Source organism: Carassius gibelio, chromosome A23, assembly GCF_023724105.1.
Source record: "Carassius gibelio isolate Cgi1373 ecotype wild population from Czech Republic chromosome A23, carGib1.2-hapl.c, whole genome shotgun sequence".
In the NCBI taxonomy this organism is placed as follows: Eukaryota; Metazoa; Chordata; class Actinopteri; order Cypriniformes; family Cyprinidae; genus Carassius; species Carassius gibelio.
Window position 1 is genome coordinate 6,110,069 of NC_068393.1, and position 19,748 is coordinate 6,129,816.

A 19,748-nucleotide genomic window follows, 5' to 3' on the forward strand; every position below is an offset into this window, starting at 1 on the left:
CAAAAACTTTTCCAACAACATTCTATCAACTTTATTTTCACCAATAATAGAACATTATTTAAATTTATATTCTAAAAACATGTTGTGAGTAGAATGTTAAAAAAAAAAATGTTTCATCAAGTAGAAATAACACCATAAAGACATTCTGATAATGTTGTTCTATGAACAATTTCACCTAATATTATGAGAACATATATAAAATATTAATACATTTATAAGAGCATTCCATTAACAATACTTTATAAATGTTTTGTCTTAATATTTTATAAAAAAAAAAAAAAGTGAAAGTTGTGAGAATGTTCCCTGTTAGCTGGGTGGGCAAGCATAGCTAGCTTCGTAACACAAGTTAGCTATAGCTAGGTACTTGTATGACTAAACATACTTATTAAGCTTAGCTTATAACTTGGCTGCGTGGGCTTTTCAACAAAGCGTAACAAGACAAATGGTCGGGCTATTTCTGTCCATCTCACATGGTCATTCAGAAAACAAGGTCTCGGATATGTCACAAAAACCCCATGGTACGAAGAGTTCACAGACGCTTAATGGCTAACTTAGCCGAGCATCTGATTAGCCCTGAGGTTTAGATCTAAATCAGGGAGTAGAGATGGAAAAACTAGTTAAGCATGAAACCTTTTTCTGTTTATAGTGCTGAGCTTTCAAAAATCAGATAACACATGCAGGGGTCCAAAAGTCTGAGACCACTAATAAAAACAATGTTTCTGTTTTTCACGATTTCTTATAAAAAAAAAATTACATTCAAAATACAAGATTTTCATTGTGGTCTCAGCCTTTTGTCATTTCTGATTTGATAGCGCATAGGTGTGTCTCATTCTATTCATGCTACTCAAGCCAAATGTACAATGTTTCTCATTCCTTGCACCGCATTTGAAGGAAAAGCATATATACTTTTCAAAGCGGCAGTGAGATAAGTTGACACATTTAAATAGGCCTCCCATTCTCGCTCTCTATTTTACTGTTGCTAAATCGACCTTGTGCAAGACAGGATCTCCAATTTTAGATACATTTGACCGCATTCACATACACCCTCTCGCTCTGTTCTTCGCTCGCTTCTAATCTCCCCATCTGTTTTCCCTTTCTTTATCTTGCTATCTATCACTCCTGTCCTGATATTTCCCATTCCTCCTGCTCACAGAAATCTACTGTGACATGATTTAATCCTTCACAGTCCAAATCCATACAGTATATCAATTTTTTGTTGTTGTTGTTGCAGAGGCTTTCTTTTAAAATCAGCAACTCAAACAGCACTTACTATTGATTCCAACAGTTTAACATTAACAAGCTAAGACAACAGTTTGACACTCTAACAGGAAAACATTCCTTTTCAATATTAAAGTAATGGGTAACACTTTACAGTAAGGTTACATTAGTTAATGTTAGTCAAAGTATTAAGTAACATGAACAAATATGGAACAATACATTTAATGCAGTATTTATTAATCTTTATTAAAGTTATTTAATGAAAATACTGCTGTTCATTGATAGTTCATTTTAATTCACGGTGCATTAACGAAAGCACAAGTTGATTTAAATGATGCATTAGTAAATGTTGCACTTAACATGAACTAAGATTAATAAATGCTTTAGAAGAATTGTTCATTCTTGCTAATAAAGTAGTTAACTTATGTGTTAGCAAGTAATGTATGAAAAAGTGTGCTTAATCGTATTGAATGAGCACTTGTAGTGTATTTCAAATATTTACATACATTTACAATTTAAATTTGTCATCTTTTAGTAATATTTTGTAATACTACACTTACACTTATTTTGATGTATGGACTAACATTCTAAAGCAAGTTAAGTAATTATGAATTGTAACTGTAGTGTTATGCAATATTACATTTACTGTAAATATATTTTAAATGTACTTTTAGTTTTTAGTTTACCATGGTTTATTATAACTGCTTGTCAGTATATTCAGCACTTCACTTGAACAATATTTCAATAGCAACAGAATGTGTAAAAAAACACACTTAAGTTCAACAAATTTTAATAATATGAATAATAATAAACTATAATACATTTTCATTTAACTGTAAATACCATGCATTTAAGTGTCTGAAAGTTAAGTTCACACTTATATTCTTTGGAAGTACTGTACATTTTTATTATCATTCCTCTTGCTTAATTTATCTGTATGTCCTTTGGGATAGCCTTTACGATGCACATACTGTATGTTGCCTGAAAATGCTGTCTATGTACAGACAAAGCTCACTAAATTTTGGAACAGAGTTCCAGGAAGTCATTGACTGAAGTATTAAATGGTGAACTGAATATATCTGATGCCAGAGGAAACTGTTTTGCTCTTCCATAGCTCGGGAGAAGAAATGGTTAATGTTTATGTATCAGCTCAGTCTCCGAATCTCTAGTACAGAGATTAATTCGGTGTGTTTTCGTCCTGAGTGTTCCTGCAGAGTCCACAGCTGTCTGAGCTATTCAGACCCTTTGCTTCCGCGGCAGCTGCTCAAGATGTGCGTCCAGCCAGTGCGCGCCTTTGTGTACACGTGTGTGTGTGTGTGTGTGTGTGCTGTTCTTATATTTATAGCTGGTCGCAAATACTTGAGCATCTGCAGATACACAAGCCGTGTGTGTTCCTGTCAACAACATGATGAGGTGGGTGTGTGCTTCTTGTACGGGTGGAAGAGTGTCTATATATATATATATATATATATATATATATATATATATCACATCACACAGGCCTCATTCAAAGCTGAAATTCATATAAAATCATGAAGATATTTATTATTTTTCAGTTCTTACAAAACTGTAAGCAAGAGTAGGACTGCTGACTTGTTCTTGTTGTAACACTGTGGCCTCTAACGTAAAGAGTGTTACAACATGACTGAGGAGCTACAAGCAGTTTGTGGAGTCATGAGATCAGCTGATGCAAGTACAAATCATCAGGAGTCTGTGCGTGCGTGTATTACTGCTAGCTACTGCATTTTATCAGCAAAACGTAACTGCCTTACCAGTTCAGTGAGAGGGATGTGTCTGATGTTAGCATGATGGAGGAGAAAGGGCAGGAGGAAAAGAGCTCTGCCTCGGGGTGAGGTCATGTCTGTGAGTGTGTGAGTTGTATGTCCCGCTAATGAAGACAATACTACAGCGTGAAACATTCTCTACGCAAGTGTGTGAACATAAAACAAGCTTGATTACCTGTCAACATGTTTATAGCTGCCTACACGAATAACACTTCCAGTTACGCTCGATTTCAAATTTGTCGCATCTCACAATGAGTCTGAACACACTTGTGTATGTATGTATGGTCAGAAAAATACTCTATGCAACTACATAAACGTGATTGATTAAAGCATTGCAGGTGTTCGTAACAAACCTCCGTACTCTAGCGGGCGATGCAGTTTCCTTTGTCCTCAAAACAAATTCACGCTTCAAAGGTATTGCAAGATATTTAAATTTTGATTCAAAGATGACAAAAATGCAGTACAAGTGCATGATGCATTCTCTGAGTTGCCACAAGGGGCGCTGTAATACATAACATAAAACTACAATATTATTTTTGTCAAGTCAGTAGTTGGCAATGTCACTTTGGAAAAGAAACTGCGCACCTGCGCACATACCTTCAGACTGAACACATAATATGCATCTGTACGACATCACCGTTTTCACAAATTTGCATTGTTGTAGTTTACACAGAGATGCTAACGGTGACGTTTTTTTAAAAACCTCCACTTTGAATCCCGGTTTTCAAATATATGTGTTTTCAGGCTCTCAAAGCGCTGTTGTCATGTAAATGGAAGGCTAAAATGCATAAAAAGTTTTCCGTTTTTGGTTTAAAACAGGGCCATGTAAACACCCACTTAAATGCTACAGACAGTTAAAGGAAACTGTATCGCCCCCTAGAGGATGGGGGCTTGTTACTGCCACAGTAACACTCGCGAAGCATCAATCATTCATATTTGCATAAAGAGTACTTTTCTGACCTGTCTTATGTCATCAATGCATTACAACATAACTGGAATGTATTTCTGCTCTGGGTAAAGTCACAGTGTAAATCATTTTTGAGAGATACAGACATAAAGGAGGTTATGTCTACTCACAACTTAGTGCACACTTAAAACGGAGCCACTCAAAAGTGTAATTCAGTGTTTGAACTCCAACAACCCTTAAATGTACATAATGACACCTCTCTATGCAGATTTCCATCTTTCCTCTTAGCCCTTCATTCCCTCTTGTACTTTCTCAGCTATCTGTTCCCCTTTCCATGGATTCTTTTTATTTAACAACTGTTCTGGGAAAGCATTCGCCAGGAACACATCTCATAAATATGCAGCCTCACGAACTTCTGTCTGAGCCTCCAACAATGAAGGAGGACATTAGCATTCCCTATAACCTCAAATACACACACACACACACAAACCGACTCACACTGGCTCAATGAGCTCTTTTTGTCCTGTGCGCTCTAACAAATGAGCACCTTTGTGTCCGAACACTTCCTTGTCTCCAAACATACAGGGGGTCAAACACAACGTCCCGATCCTCACAGACCCGGGCTGAACTTGCTTCTAAAAACAGCAGGCCAGTGTTGGCTGCTCTGGGAAAACAGGATTAGTTCATTCCCAGCGACTCCAGAACCCTGGCTTGAGCCAGTACCGTTTATATTGTACTAAATTACCAAAAACGCTTGTATGACTACGTATTAAGAGGTCCAGAAAAGTGGTTAACTAGTTACTTTATGTAAATGGAGAACGTGTCCCATTCCGTGTCCCAGTTTCACTTTTATTTTCAGATTCTCGTGTTGTATACAACTGGTCAACAAAGCATTCAATAGTGGTATAGTTAATCAACTAGTTAGTGCAACTGTTTACTAACCAACCAAGAAACAGATTTTTGTTGTTGTGTTTGTCAGTGTATAGTGCAGTTGAAGTCATATGTTCCACAGCTAGTTAACACAGGCTCAAACCCTTAAATAGTTGTACAACTAACCGATTAGTTAACTAGTCAGTGCAATTTGCTAATCCAAAAACTGCTAGCAAACAGAGTAAATGCAAAGGGAGTCAAGTGATCCAGAGTGAGTTGACACAGGTCCAACACATCTAAAAGTGGTAAAAGTCAGGAATTATTTAACAAGTTGGTGAAACTATTTACTAACTAAAACAACTCATTTTCTTCTGGCTGTCACCATACAGAACAAGCATAAATTAAATAATGTGGTGTATGACTAGTCAAAACAGGTCTAAAATATTAAAGCAATTAATCAGTTAGCCAGTCAGTGCCAAACTAACCAGCAAACTCAATTTTCCCCCAGCTGTAGCAGTATAGATTAGCTCAGTTTAGGTCACATGGTTCATAATTAGTCAACACATGCTCAAAACATCAAATAGTGGAAGAGCAAATCGATTAGTTAGTTAGCTACTGAACTTCCTCCAACTATTGAAATATAGAACAAGCACAACTGAAATCATATAAATATAGATATTTCTTCCAGATACTGCCATACAGAACAAATGCAGCTGGAGTCAAGTGGATTACAGCTAGTTAACACAAGGCCCAAAACATCATGTGGTGCATGACTAGTCAAAAAAAGTCTAAAACATCAAATTGTGGTATCAGTTATTTTATCAGTCAGCCCTACTAAACAGAAAACTAATTTTTCCTCTAGCTGTCACAATATAGAAGAAACTAAAGTTGCGCCACACTGTCCACAACAAGCCGGCACTGGCTCAAAACACAACTAATCACGTGATCCATGACTAATCAACACAGACTCAAAGCACGGGACTAATCGGCTAATCCGCTAGTTTGTAAAACCTTTACTCGTCTCCAAATGGATTTAAGCAGAAATGAACACCAGCAGTAGGATCACCTTCAAATCTTTGATGGTAGACAGAATATGGGGGACTATGATGCTGGTGGTCGATAGATATTCCACAGTAAGAGATACCTCACAAAGAAGAACTGAGAAATCACACTCCAAATCAAAGATGCTTCAGAAGACAGCACTGTCACATCCTGGATGAATCACAAAGGGCTCAGATTTGCGAAAGCAAACGGAACCTTCCTCACCGAAGCATCACATCGCTTCAATGTCAGCACCGCCAGCAACAGATGGATTCTGACACAGCTTTGGTCTGGAGTGATATTTGTACATGTTAAGAGTTGACTTGTGCCCTGAAGCTGTTAGTGTCATTTTTTTTTTCCCCTCGTCGGAGCAGTGATGACAGCCGCAGCGGTGAAGGAGGCTGGTGTCAGCTGACCCCGCTTTCAGCCAGTAACAGGAAATGTGATCTTTACAGCAGCTCCCTGAAAAACAATCTCGCTATTGTCAGCTTGACTCTCCTGTCCCTCTGCCCCTCACAGGGTGGGGGATGCAAAAATACCTCACGATGAACATCTTGCCATCATTCTTGTCAGCTAACTCATAACCATGTCCATTTATGTTGCCCCGCAGGTAAATCAATTCCAAAGAACACGCAAAAAATCCCACCAGTGCACTAAAAAATGCAGTTTAAGGAGTTAGCTCTATCTAACAATGACAACATACTCGGGTTGATTTAGTCATTATAAACAATATTTTTGACATGGGACAGAAACCAAACTTTGAGTCTTGAAAACCAGCAGTTCAACAAACATAAAAAAAACAACAAGTATGACACTGGTTTAGTGGTAATCAATAATTTATGGTGACAATTAACTACTAACCAAAAAGTGTCCTCCAATATAATGAGTGCAATTTAAGTCACATGATCCACAGCTAGTTTACACATAAACTAGTTAACTAGTCAGCACAAACTCTACTAACCAGGAAACTGAATCTTCTGCCATCTGCCACAATACAGAACAAGAGCAACTTAAATCACAGGGTCCACAACTAGTCAACACAGGCTCCAAACATCTAACAGTGGTTAACTAGTCTGTGCAACTATTTAATAACCAAAAATCAGACAATTCTTCCAGTTGCCTTCGTATAGAACAAACATAACTTGAGACAGGTGAATTATAGCAAGTCAATACAGGTTGAAGACATCTAACTAGTGCTAGAAATAACCATTAGTTAACTATAGTTAGCATATCTCCAACTACCCAGGAAACTGAATCTTCTCCCAACTGCCACAATACAGAACAAGCACCACTTAAATCACAGGGTCCACAACTAGTCAATACAGGCTCAAAAAAACAAATAGCCACTAAACTAGTTGATTAGTTTACTAAGCGGTGCAACAGTTTACCAAGCAAACAACTGATATGTCTTCCAACTGCTGTGAAACCTAGTGTAGATTGATGCAGTCATATTACACAATACTTTTGGATATGAAAACTAGAAGCTAAAATTCAATAAACTTAACTAAACCGTAAGTGCAAATCAGTTGGATGACAACTAACCAAGAATTAGAATAGTCCACCTATTGTCACATATTTCCCCATGATCCTAAACCAGTTGAATCAGGCCCAAAACATCTAATTAGTGGTAGAACTAACCAACTAGTTAACTACAGCAACCCCTAATAACCAGGAAATTGGCATTTCTTCCAGCAGCCGTGTAACCTAACAGAGTCTGTTTAGTCAGATTAAACAACATTTTTGACATGGGACATGTTCCTAAAACCTCTGGCCCCTAAAAACCAGCAGTTACAATAAACTTAAATAACCATTACATATGACATTGGTTTATAGCTTTACACATCATATGCTAGGTTGTCTGATTATTAGATGACAGCCAGAACATTTCTAAGGCATTAAGATGCAGTAAAGCTTCAGGGAGAGTTGTATGTACATGTCAAAACCACCGATGTTTTTAGAGGAATTCACTCTGAGGTAGTTTACACAAGCTGTGGTTTAGTTACTAAATGCAATATGATTAGGCCTGCTAGTTCCATCACATTGCCCAATATGATCTGTATTATAAACTATGACGAAACTGTATCGGGTCTCATCCACTACACAAATTGTGAGAAGGACAAAAGGCCGGCACTTCTACAACAGAGCGTTCAGCGGGCTTCACGAGCGGTCCGTGGGGCCCGGTTACAGCCGAACAAAAGAGCGGGAGCGGTGTCAGATCCCTCTCACAGGCTCGGCTGAAACGTTATCCCCGCGCCACTGGCCATGACCTCATCGTGTTGCTTTTCCCGCAAACGCTCGGCCCGCTGTGGCACACGCAACCCGAGCCGGGCGCAAGCTACATGACTCTGCTGCTTCAAGCAATATCTAACGCCAAGCAATGTCAAACACAAATACGTTTATGTTTGTTTACACTACCATCCGCTGAGTAATAGACTTGAAATAGTGAGTGAAACTGTGTCAGTAGCTTACGACAAAACAACATGATGGTAAATCTGTTCTGTGGATGTAATCAAAATGTTGAATTATTTATTTCGTCTGTTAGGTTAAATGTCTCAGTCATTTGCATAGTTAATTAAACATTACATCTCATGTTCTTTTGAGATTGACTTTACTGTCTTTATGGGCTCCAATCGACCCCACTGATGTATGGGCTAAATTATAAGGCTAAAAGCAATTAAAGTTTTGATCTCATCAGAAAGATTATGAAAAGACATAAATATCTGACTATAATCTTACGATCAAGTAAGAACCGCCTATGAAAAGTAAGTTTTTAAATGTTTTTTAAATTAGTCTCTTGTTCATTGAGGCTGCATTTATTTGATCAAAATACAGTAAAACCGTAAAAAAAGTGTGAAACAAAATTGCAAGTTCAACTTTTTTCTATTTTAATATATTCTAAAAAGTCATTTATTCCTGTGATGTAAATCACATGGTCTTTCGGAAAACCTTCTAATATGCACCATTTTTGAAGAAGTTCAAAAGTGAAAGACTTATCTGTAATAGGAATATTTGTACTGCCACTAATTGAATCTTTGCTGAATAAAAGTATTATTTTCTTTTAGAAAAAGCATCAACATATTGTCAACATCAGTCTATTTATCATTAAGTAATAAGTAAATATGACCCATACAGTCTTTGCCTTGCATGTCGTCAATGAACTTAAGTCAGTACACTAATGTGGAACAATGAATAGTCAAGCAAGTCACCTAATCTCCATGTCCTGGAGAGTTCGGGCTCTCTAGACGCCTCAGAAGGGTCTGTTACAACTGATGCAATCAGGAGTAATGAAGCACAAACAACACCCATTCTTCACTGCCGATCAAAATCCAACACATCTGAAATATGAGATCTGCTGTATGTTTTGATTTTGTGCATCCTACATTCAGCTGAGCACTTCTCCCAGTGATAACACAGTTGATTAGAAACTCCTATTCAGGGTTTCCTCAGAGGACGTACGGACTGCTGTAGAAGCACAGAGACTACAAATATCACTTTACTCGACATTAAAAGTACAAAACAAGAAATTAAGTACCGTTCAAATGTTTGCCATCGGTGAGTAAGCTCAGCGAGAAAGAAATAAATGAAATGAAATCGATCAAGACTTCTACATTGTTATAAAGACATTTCTATTTTAAATAAATGTTATTCTTTTGAACTTTCTATCCATCAAAGAATACTGAAAAACAAGTAGTCACTGAAATTAACACAACCCAACACAACTGTTTTCAGTATTGATAATGGTTATCAGAATTGTTTCTCCAGCAGTAAATCAGCATATGAGAATGATTTCTGAAGGATCATGTGACATGGGACTGGAGTAATGATGTACTGCAATAAATTCAAAGCAATAAATTACATTAAAAAACAACTGATATTTCAAATCGTAAAAAAATAATATTTCACATCAACACAAGAAACTTCTTTCAAAAACATTAAAAACAATCATTTCAAACTATTGTGTACACTGGCTCCAAAAAAGTACCGCTGAAAACCGAGAGACAGAATCGTTATGCACACTTTGTGGTTGTCAAATATGAAACACCCCTCTAGTTAATGTAATTCTCTACACCTGCGGTTACTCTGCCAGAACACCTGCGCGAGCTGACGTCATACAGCCAGCAAAATCACCTTGTTTTGTTAGAACTAAAAAAAACAAAATGTTCTTCTGAGAAAGCCTGCAGCATTTCCTTGCAGGTGCCACTTGCTTTGACATTTAGTTATTTAGTCACTACATTCAGCCATTTTTAAGTGTTCCTTAATACTTTTCAGGACCCTTACGAGGCTGCATGACCTATATAATGTCCTGACTGTTCGTGAAGTTAAAAGCCTGTGATCCAGGAGTCATCTTCTCTCATGTGAAGCTCCTCTGAACATACCTGGAGCTCCCCAGCAGTGAGTGTCTCTCGGACCCGGTCCCGGTCCCGGTTCCGGCTCGCGATCAGTCCGCTGCGCGACTTCAGTCTGCGGAACCACAACAAGTGCAGATGTTTGAGGAGAAAGCGCTCGTTTCCTGCCTCTCTCACACTCACACACATTTACGGCACAGTTTCTGTTTTAAAAAAAAGTGTAGTTATGCTTTGCAAACGCACAATAGTTGACTTCCACACAACGGCACTTGTGTAGAAAACAAATGGCACAGCACTAGTATCAGTCACCGCTCTCACCAGAAACCGAATGAAATGAATTAATTCGAAAATAATAAAATGAAAGATTCTCAAAACTCCTTAAATGAAAGATTAGCGCAGTAAACTGTGCTGTTAACTTGACTGAACTTACCTAGACAGTTTTGGCCATCACTAAACGCATATAAATGCGTTCTAGTGAGGCAAGTCACACCGTTTTAAGTCAAACTGCACACAAACTGAAAGCTTTTGAGTTCGAGTCAGTATTGAGAACTACAAAGCTTCTCGTGAGCTATTTGAGACAGACGACTTTTTCTGTTGTTTTGTTTCTTGGTCTGTTTGGGTTTCATTTCCACTTTGTTTCTGAACGTATTTTTTAGATGCATCAGTTTCACCGAGACAGTGCACGTCATTATTAAATCTAAAGTCAGAGAGGTTTACATAAATATGTAAATACAGCAATCCTTCAAAACAGACGGATGCATCGCTATCAAAATAAGCGACAGTAAAATCATGCGGAGCTTACAGAATGCACACTGAAAAAGCCATGCAAACTGACTTCCTTATAAAGACTGAAGCAACAGGACACAGTTATAGTGTGAAAGACAGCCTGTACCTTACGTGATGAAAGATAAAAGCATGCAACAGCTCGTTGTGTTAAACTCCTTCTTCTTTTTGTAGGAAACTTTACGTCTTGTTTTTAAGGTCCAAATGCTTCTTCTGTATAAGCTTGTGTGACATCCATTAGAAAGCCCAGCAGCGATGTTCGGCAGTGGTGCGAGAGGGAGAAAGTGAGTTATTACAAGTCTCTCGCTAAGCCCCGCCCCCGAGGCGGACGAAAATAGAAATGTGGGCGGGGTTCTCCAAAAATAGCGTGCGACGTCTCACGCCTGCATTGTCGCATTGTTTCCTTCTCTGTTCTTTCATTGGCCGAGGCTGCAGTCACATCCACACTGCACTCTAGTGTACTTTAAAGTTAAACCACGCCGTGCTCCAGTAGCAGGTGCTGGAGTCCAGAGAAGTGAACAACAGCAGATATTCAAATAAAAGATTCATAATAACAAAGCACTCGAGCAGCTCGAGCAGTAAATTAGAATGATTTCGGGAGGATCATTTGACAATGAAGACTGGAGTAGCCTAATGATGCTGAACATTCAGCTTTACCATCACAAGAACACATTGATTTAACTAGAAAACAGTTACTTTAAATTGTAAGAACATTGCTATTGTTTGCAATGTTTTGAACATTAAAAAGCAGTAGTGTAAAAATATTCTAAACTGTTTATCCATTGCTTTTTAAAACAAAATGTTATTTTTTTTTTCTTTGCATTAAATATGTCGCTTGAAAAATTTGTTTGCCTTGTATAATATAAGATTGTAGTTTACTTGGTTTGATATGTAGATGTGTAGTGCAATTTCTGCATGCAATTTGCAAATACATGACTGAATGTTCTAATAACATTTTTAGCACGTTCACTAAAATTGTTTGACATTATGTCTCTGTTCATTTTCAAGTCACTGAGAATTTTATCTAATCTTTCAGTAGCAGTAGCAAGGAAACCTTGAGATCTCCACCAAAGATAGCATTTGGCAAAGCAATCATGCATGATGCAAGATCATTTAAATGTATATTATGTGCATATGTGCATAATATAATATGCACATAAACTTTCAGTGCATGCCTTTTTTTCTTTTCTTTAAGTCTTTCTCAGTAAAACAGAACTGGTCAGCATTCACGCGCCGCACACGCGCTTTGAAACCACTACATGACCCGTTTCTCAGAAACCAGGACACACAGTGTCGGTCTCCAGTGGGTTTCTGATTTCCTCTGTGAGGCCCGATCGCTCACTTCTCGTCACCAGCTTACACTGGCTGTGTCTCAAAACCTACCTACGTGCAGCTAGACTGCTGTTCTGGCCATCATACACCCATCCAGCATTTTTATGAGCATGCTGCTATGAAAATAACAAAACAATTTATACTTTGTTTTGAACATTAAGATTGTTATAAAGAAGCTAACACAGCACTTTTCCATTCCTTCGCGTTACGCGTAGCCAAACATGACAGTGCAGCAGGTTCCAGCACATAAAATCATAATGCTATTTAAATACTTAAATAATTTCCAGAGCAGAGAAAACAAACAAAGACCCTCAAACACACACGCTCACACACACACACACACATCGCGCACACACGCAAGTGCACACACAAACATACACTACATAAACGCAGAGCATCTAGTAAGATCCAGGTTTTTTTTTTTTTTTTTTTTTTTTTTTACATAAAATAAATCAGACGTTTATTCATCAAAAACTTATGATGAAATTTCTAGGTCACTATTTATGACCATACGATATTCATTTGTGCAGAAAGGACAAGATTGTCAAACACACACACACACACACACACACACACACACACACGCATACATATAATGAAACTTAAGCAGTGTTGTGCTGCACTAAAATACTCCTCTAACTGGGGGATCCCAACAGTCTTACCAGAAACCCTCATTTATGTGTGTGTGTGTGTGTGTGTGTGTGTGTGTGTGTGTGTGTGTGTTATAATCACACAGTCCTTCAGTCTGAATCATATCCGGCAGAAGCTGAAAATAACAAGACCATGATCTGACAGTGAAGCACCACAGCAGGGGAACAGGCGACACACACACACACACACACACGTCAAATCAAACTCTCATACACTTTGACTTTCAACACGTTTAGCCTTTTAGCATCTATTGTATTGTATTGAATGCAGAGACTAGGTCACTAATCAATTGTAAATAAATATCTGACCATATGATATTCCTTTGTGCTGAAAGGACAAGATTCTCAAATCATGGATGTTGGATAACACGAATCATTTGTTTATGCATAAATTCACTCATGCGGTGATAACATCAGTTGTTATAAATAATTGCATTAGAAATAGAAAACAATGCAAAATGTCTTTTAAACCTATAAGTCTTTGACTTTCATATATCTACAGAACTTCTACATATCAGACATTACTGACATGCAAATATCTTGAATATTGTTGCATGCAGTAGTGCTTTAAAGTTTCTGAAGTGCATTATAAAAAACACTGAGTGTATATGTTTTGTTCATCAATCACAGGAAGAGCTCATCCTCTCTCAGTCATTCAGTCGCACTACCATACCATTTACCCATGTTTATGAACAAAACAATGATTCAGACTTGCTTTGTGAGAGATTTGTTTTTGTGCTGAATGTAAAAATAAATAAATAAATAAACGTAAATAAGGAGAGTAAATGTTGACAGAATTAATTTTTTAGGTGAACTATTCCTTTAATACACAGGTAAAGTGTTAGTGTTCCTGTTGCTCAAGTGGTAGAGCATTGTGTAATTAAGCGCAAGGTTGTGGGTTTGATTCCCAGGGAACACGTTAGGTAAAAATTGATAGCCTGAATGCACTGTAAGTTGCTATGGACAAAAGCGTCTGCTAAATGCATAAATATTATTTAATTTAATTTAATTTAATTTAATTTAATTTAATTTAATTTAATTTAATTTAATTTAATTTAATTTAAAATTGAAATGTTAGATATATAAAAAGTACTCTGAGTAACATGTTTTTTTTAAATAAAAAGTTCAAAAGAACAGCATTTGTTTGAAATAGAAAGTTTCACCAAAAATGTTTTTACTGTCACTTTTGATCAATTTAATGCATCCTTGTTGAATAAAAGTATTTTTATCAGTATTATTATTGTACTGACATACAGCATGCATATATGCGCTGCAAACACTGCTATTTTCTCTTCAACCACTGGTTTAACAGAGTTTCAAAGACAGGCTGTTAACCTTTATTCATTTTCTCCATCCAGCCGGCGAGCACAAACTGAAGCTAGGTTAGGTTTCATGCTAAAGAGAGTCTCTCCAACAGCCATATGTCAGTCCAAATTCACACAGGATGCAGCACTCGTGGTTCACATTCTGTGGGGCTAAAACAGTGTCGTAGAAACAAAGAACAGACTGAGGCGATTTGATTTAGAGCAGTTTTAGAGTCTAACACAGATTCATTTCAACACTTTCCATCCAGCAATGATCAGTGAAGTGATCAGTCATCTCTTCTGTGATTAGTCTCAGTGGTGTTTGTCAAGCCAAGCATCACTATTACTAATGCTCAGGTAAAACAGCCCAAATCCCTGCAGAAAAACACGAGTGAACAGCACTTCAGAACACCTTCATGACTGCATAGCAACAACTAAACACATCCTAGCATTGGGAGAGTCACGATAGGATGTTTTTAAATCAAGAATATTTCATATAGTAAGATGAATGTCTCTCTCTCTCTCTCTCTCTCTCTCTCTCTCTCTCTCTCTCTCTCACACACACACACATTGGGAAACTGATGGCTGGGAATGCCAGATTTGATTACATCTCTCTGTGCCTACACTACCTTCCTCTACAGTAACACACACACACACACACACACACACACACACAGATGCAGTGAAAGCATGGCTGTGTTTCTCTGCTAATGTGGCAGGTTTGATTGGGATGGCTGCTGTTATTATAGCAGCCATTGATAAACTTTAATCGGATTCTCAGACAGGAACAGAGAGTCATGCACAGACAGACCACTTCACCGTTCTGTCTGTAATATTAATGACCAATCCGAACAGGATAAGAAATCCCAGTAAAACTTCCAGAAGTGGGTGGTGTAACCTCATTAATACACTGGCCACTTCCCTGTTGTTATGTGTGTACTGCGTTGCTTATATGTTTATAATAATACTTGCTCATAATATCTGGTCAAACGATTTATTAATTAAATCAATAACATTCTGATTGGATTCGTACTTTCAGTACAGGTTAAAATCACTGAGAAGCTCTGGAAATAATTACTTTACCCCATCTCTCCGTGTGAAACAAATCCCTTGGCAGTCAACCAGTATATATCAATTCTGAGTTAATATCTCGCGATTTTCACTTGAAAGAGAAAAGTCAGAAATCTGACAAATAAACTACACTAATAAATGCTGTAGAATTAGTATTCATCGATATTCATGGTAGCTAATGTAGTCAATTAATGTCAAGAAAAGAAACCAGTGTTACTGAGATTGTGGTGTTTTTCTTTTTATATGAGAGAAGAAGAAGATTTCGAATTAAACACTTTTAATACTGAACTCAATTTACGACTTCAAGTAAATTGAGTTATTATTTGATTTGGTATAATTATCATTATTGTTGTTGTTAACGATTTTTATAATATATAATACATTTATAAATCCTTGTTCTTTTCTTTTTGTTTAGTTTATTATATTTTAATATGTATGATTATGTTATTATGTTTTAAAAGTTCCAGGAAGGAGCAGTAAATTGAATGGGGTGAGAGAAGGAGATGTGGGCTGCCACTGTTAGCATGAAGCGTCTGTCCCTTAAGAACCCTGCAGGAATCTGAAGAATGAGAGAGAGAGAGTCCTGAGAGAGGGAGAGAGAGAGAGAGGAAGAGAGAGAGAGAGGAAGAGAGAGAGAGAGTCCTGAGAGAGGGAGAGAGAGAGAGACAGAGAGAGAGGAAGAGAGAGAGAGTCCTGAGAGAGGGAAAGAGAGAGAGAGCGAGAGAGAGAGAGAGAGAGAGAGAGAGAGAGAGAGAGAGAGAGAGAGAGAGAGAGAGAGGGGGCAACGGGGCCAGAGAGCTACAAGTGGGAGAGGCATGAAAAACACAGAGAAAAAAACAGATGGAACTAAAGGAAAAGAGATGGAGTGCAAGCAAAAGAGAAAAGAGAGGGTGTGGAGAGAAAAGAGTGTCGAGAAGAAGGATTGTGTGTGTGTGTGTGATGGGAATGGGGATTATTAGGGAGGAGTATTTGAGGGTGGGGTGCGGAGCGGTGTTACACTTCAGGTAACGTGACTCAAACATGACTAAAGCAAGGCGACGCAAACACAAACTACAGCACTACTGTGTCTGACAGTTTACTTTGGCTTCAGGCTGAGACTGGCCTCCAGTCGCTAATTAAAGATCCCATGTCTGGAGTTTACAAATGTACAAAAGCCTCGTGGGAGGTGCAGAATTCCAGGAATCTTGGAAGGGATTCAAGATCTCGGAATTTTGGGATTTGGAACCGATTTCACTTCAGTTATTTCTGCTTTGTTGTTTTTTTTTCTCGTGAAAATGTGAAACCTGACGCTTATTTTTCTTCTTATTATTTTTTTTTTCCTTGCAAGCCCTGAAAAAGAAAAAAGAAAAGAAAAAAAGCCTGCATGGGAGACGTGGTAAAGGTTAAGCACAGTGCTGGGGAATCTTTTCATTCATAATGACTGCAGCGGTGACTCACATGAACGCCACGTGACGCGGTTTTACCGCTGTCGTGTGCATTTTACACAAATGAAAATCTTTGTGGTTCTGTCAATAGATTTATAACTAACCCAGAGTCTTTTTTCGAACAGAAAATGCACACTACAGTAACATGAAACTCCTGCCATCATTTACTCACTCTAATGTCATTTCAAACCCGTGTGACTGTCTTTCTCCTCTTACACACAAAAGGAGGCATGTTTTCACACCGCTCTTTTCCATACACTGACACTTAGAGATCACAGCGGAAGCGTGAATAAGATTTTCAGTGAACAAAAAAAAACAATAAGAAAGAAAGAACGAATAATAATAATAATAGAAACTGCATCATTACAGTAAGCTGTCGATTTTGGTGAACTGTCTCTTTAAAAGCTTCATACTGGTTTGATTTGGCTCAGTTTATTTAGTGGTAACACGCCTGCTAATATAAAGGAGGGTTTTAATTGCACTCCCTTTCACACCCTGTTTTCTATTATGTGATTGATTTTTTTTCTCTCTCTCATAAATAGCCAAGTCACAAATCCTGTTTGTTTTCTAAATTGTCAATTGGGCAGTGAATCGTCATATTATACTGATTTCTGAAGATCATGTGACACTGAAGACTGCAGTAATGATGCTGAAAATACAGCTTTGAGCACAGCAATAAATGACATTTTAATAGAATCTTTAAACAGAAAGCAGTTAGTTTATATTGTAATAATATTTCACAATGTTACTGTTTTACTGTATTTATTATGATCAAATAAATGCAGCCTACCCGTCTCTTTCTCTATATATCACACAGTGTGTAATCACTTTTAGTGATTTAGTACAACAATGAACATTGTTGCTAGGTTAATCATTATTATTAAAGTGCTAACACTGTATGAAGGTCAGAGGTCATGCTGCGGCTGCTTTTATTCTAATGATCCTCAAACAAGCTGTTATCACATTATGAGCCTTTAACTCACATACTGACGCTAATGAGTGCAGTTGCTCAACACAGTGTACACTTAACCACACACATGCACTCATCTTCAGTGACGCACAGGTCACTGCACTGGGTTTCTGCTACTGGAAACGCTGGCCAACAATCTCTTGCTCTCTTTTTTAATAATCAATACAGCACAATGCATGTAGAGAAAAAAAAGAGGTGTGAGGAGAGACATATGTGAAGTGTTTCCACGCTCTCTTTCCAGTGTTTTGGGGTGTGTGGGTAAGTGTGGGCAGCTCAAAGCGTATCGCTGCGGTGCTCAGAGTTCAGTTAGTGCTGCAGCTGCTGCTGGAAACTGTCTCACTTCTGAAGTTCACCTTCATCAGAGACCACCAGCACATCAACACATCAGTCTGTGCTGCATTACAGCACGGAGAAACATAGACCGCGTCAACCGAGGGGCTTTTCAAGAAAATACTCAAACACTCAAACAGTCCATACATACATACATACATGCTTTATATAAAAAGTCAAAAAAAAAAAAAGAAATTAAAAAAGGTTTTTTAAAGAATCCCTAACCTAATTCTCTTCTGCTCACCAAAGCATGCATTTATTTGATGCAAAATACAGCAAAAGCAGTAATATTGTGAAATATTTTACAGTGTAAAATAACTGTTTTCTACTTGAATACATGCTCTAAAAAAAAAATAATAATAATTGTGGTTTGAAAAAAAAAAAATTTTACTGGTAGTGTATATTTATGGGTGTGTGTGTGTGTGTGTGTGTGTGTGTGTGTACACACACAACACTGGAATATTTTGATTACCACAGAAAACAATTCTGAATTACAAAAAAAAAAAAAAGAAAGAAAGAAAAAGCAAATGATTTAAGCTACTACATCTGAATTAATGTTAAATCCATTCCAACATTAAACTTGAGATATCAATAATATTTACTATTAATTTGTAATTAACTTCTGTTGAATCCAGGACATTCATTACAAAAAGATTAATTGAATAAGAGGACTCATAATGGTGTGGATTATTGTGATGTTCAGCTGTGTGGACTCTCATTCTGACGGCACCCATTCACTGCAGAGCATCCACTGTTGAGCAAGTGATGTAACGCTACATTTCTATAAATCTTGTCCCGTGAAGAAACACTCATCTACATCTGGATGACCTGAGGCATGAATAAATATTCAGCAAATGTTCATTTTCCTTTAAATGTCAGACGGGGTTTCTCGGGAAGTAAGAAGTATTGTGCTTTTCTTTCTTAAATTCCCAAAAACCATCTCTAGACAGATTTACAGGACGCTTCAAGACAGATATAAATATGGGAACCTCTAGGTTAGAATGAGGAACTCCACAAAAAGACTAAATTCAGGGAAACAACCGTTTTGTTTTGAAAGTGTGGTAAATGGATTAACAGCAAAAAAAAAAAAGAGGCCATAAATCATTAGAATAAGAAAACACAGTGAAAGAAGACGCAGATATAAGTCACTTTTTTGCACTAATAAAACCGGTCAAATAGAAGCAAGTATGATGGAAAAAGTTGCCACCATAAATGCATTCATATGGCTTTATGAGATGCAGACTTTCCCGAGTGGAAACTGTAGTGAGATTTCAGTTTGCGGAGCGATATGGATGGCGAAAGAGCTCGAGGCGACAGGGTAATTCCCAGCAAGCTCTGGGGTGGACGTGCTGTACCTCCTCTGACAACATTTGACATCATTCCACAACAGGCCCACCTTTTTCAACAACAACAATCCTGAAGAGGTGGGTGGAAGAGGTGGAAAGAAAGACTAAAAATAACCCCGGGCTGTGTCTCTACTCGTCCTCTCTCGCGAACGCTCATCAGCTCCTTTCAGTGGTTAGACTGAAGTCGTCCTTACCGTGTTTCAGTTCTGAGATCTGTCACACACAGGAAAATCACCTAGAAGCTGCCGTATTGAAAGACTGAGCTTGACATCGTTGGTCAAGCCAAACAACAGATCAGTGAAAGCTCACGCTCACATTACAGCTATTGACTTCACATCTTCTGAAGCACTTTTATATCACTGATAATATATC

At 37.7% G+C, this 19,748-nt stretch overlaps 1 protein-coding gene across 5 annotated transcripts in view; it reads right to left on the reverse strand.

Moving 5' to 3' along the window:
• Positions 1-19,748, reverse strand: part of LOC127945077 (histone deacetylase 7) — a 77,414-nt gene that overhangs the window by 47,510 nt on the left and 10,156 nt on the right. Inside the window, exons 1-2 of one of the 5 annotated variants that reach the window (XM_052541635.1) lie at positions 11,059-11,236; positions 10,197-10,281 (exon numbers count right to left, since the gene is read on the reverse strand). The exons of 2 other annotated variants lie outside the window; for them this stretch is intronic. The gene's annotated coding sequence lies outside the window, so the exon portion shown is untranslated. Of the gene's footprint in view, positions 1-10,196; positions 10,282-11,058; positions 11,237-19,748 lie in introns of those variants that run through there. 2 more of the 5 variants (XM_052541632.1, XM_052541634.1) reach the window with 2 other exon arrangements.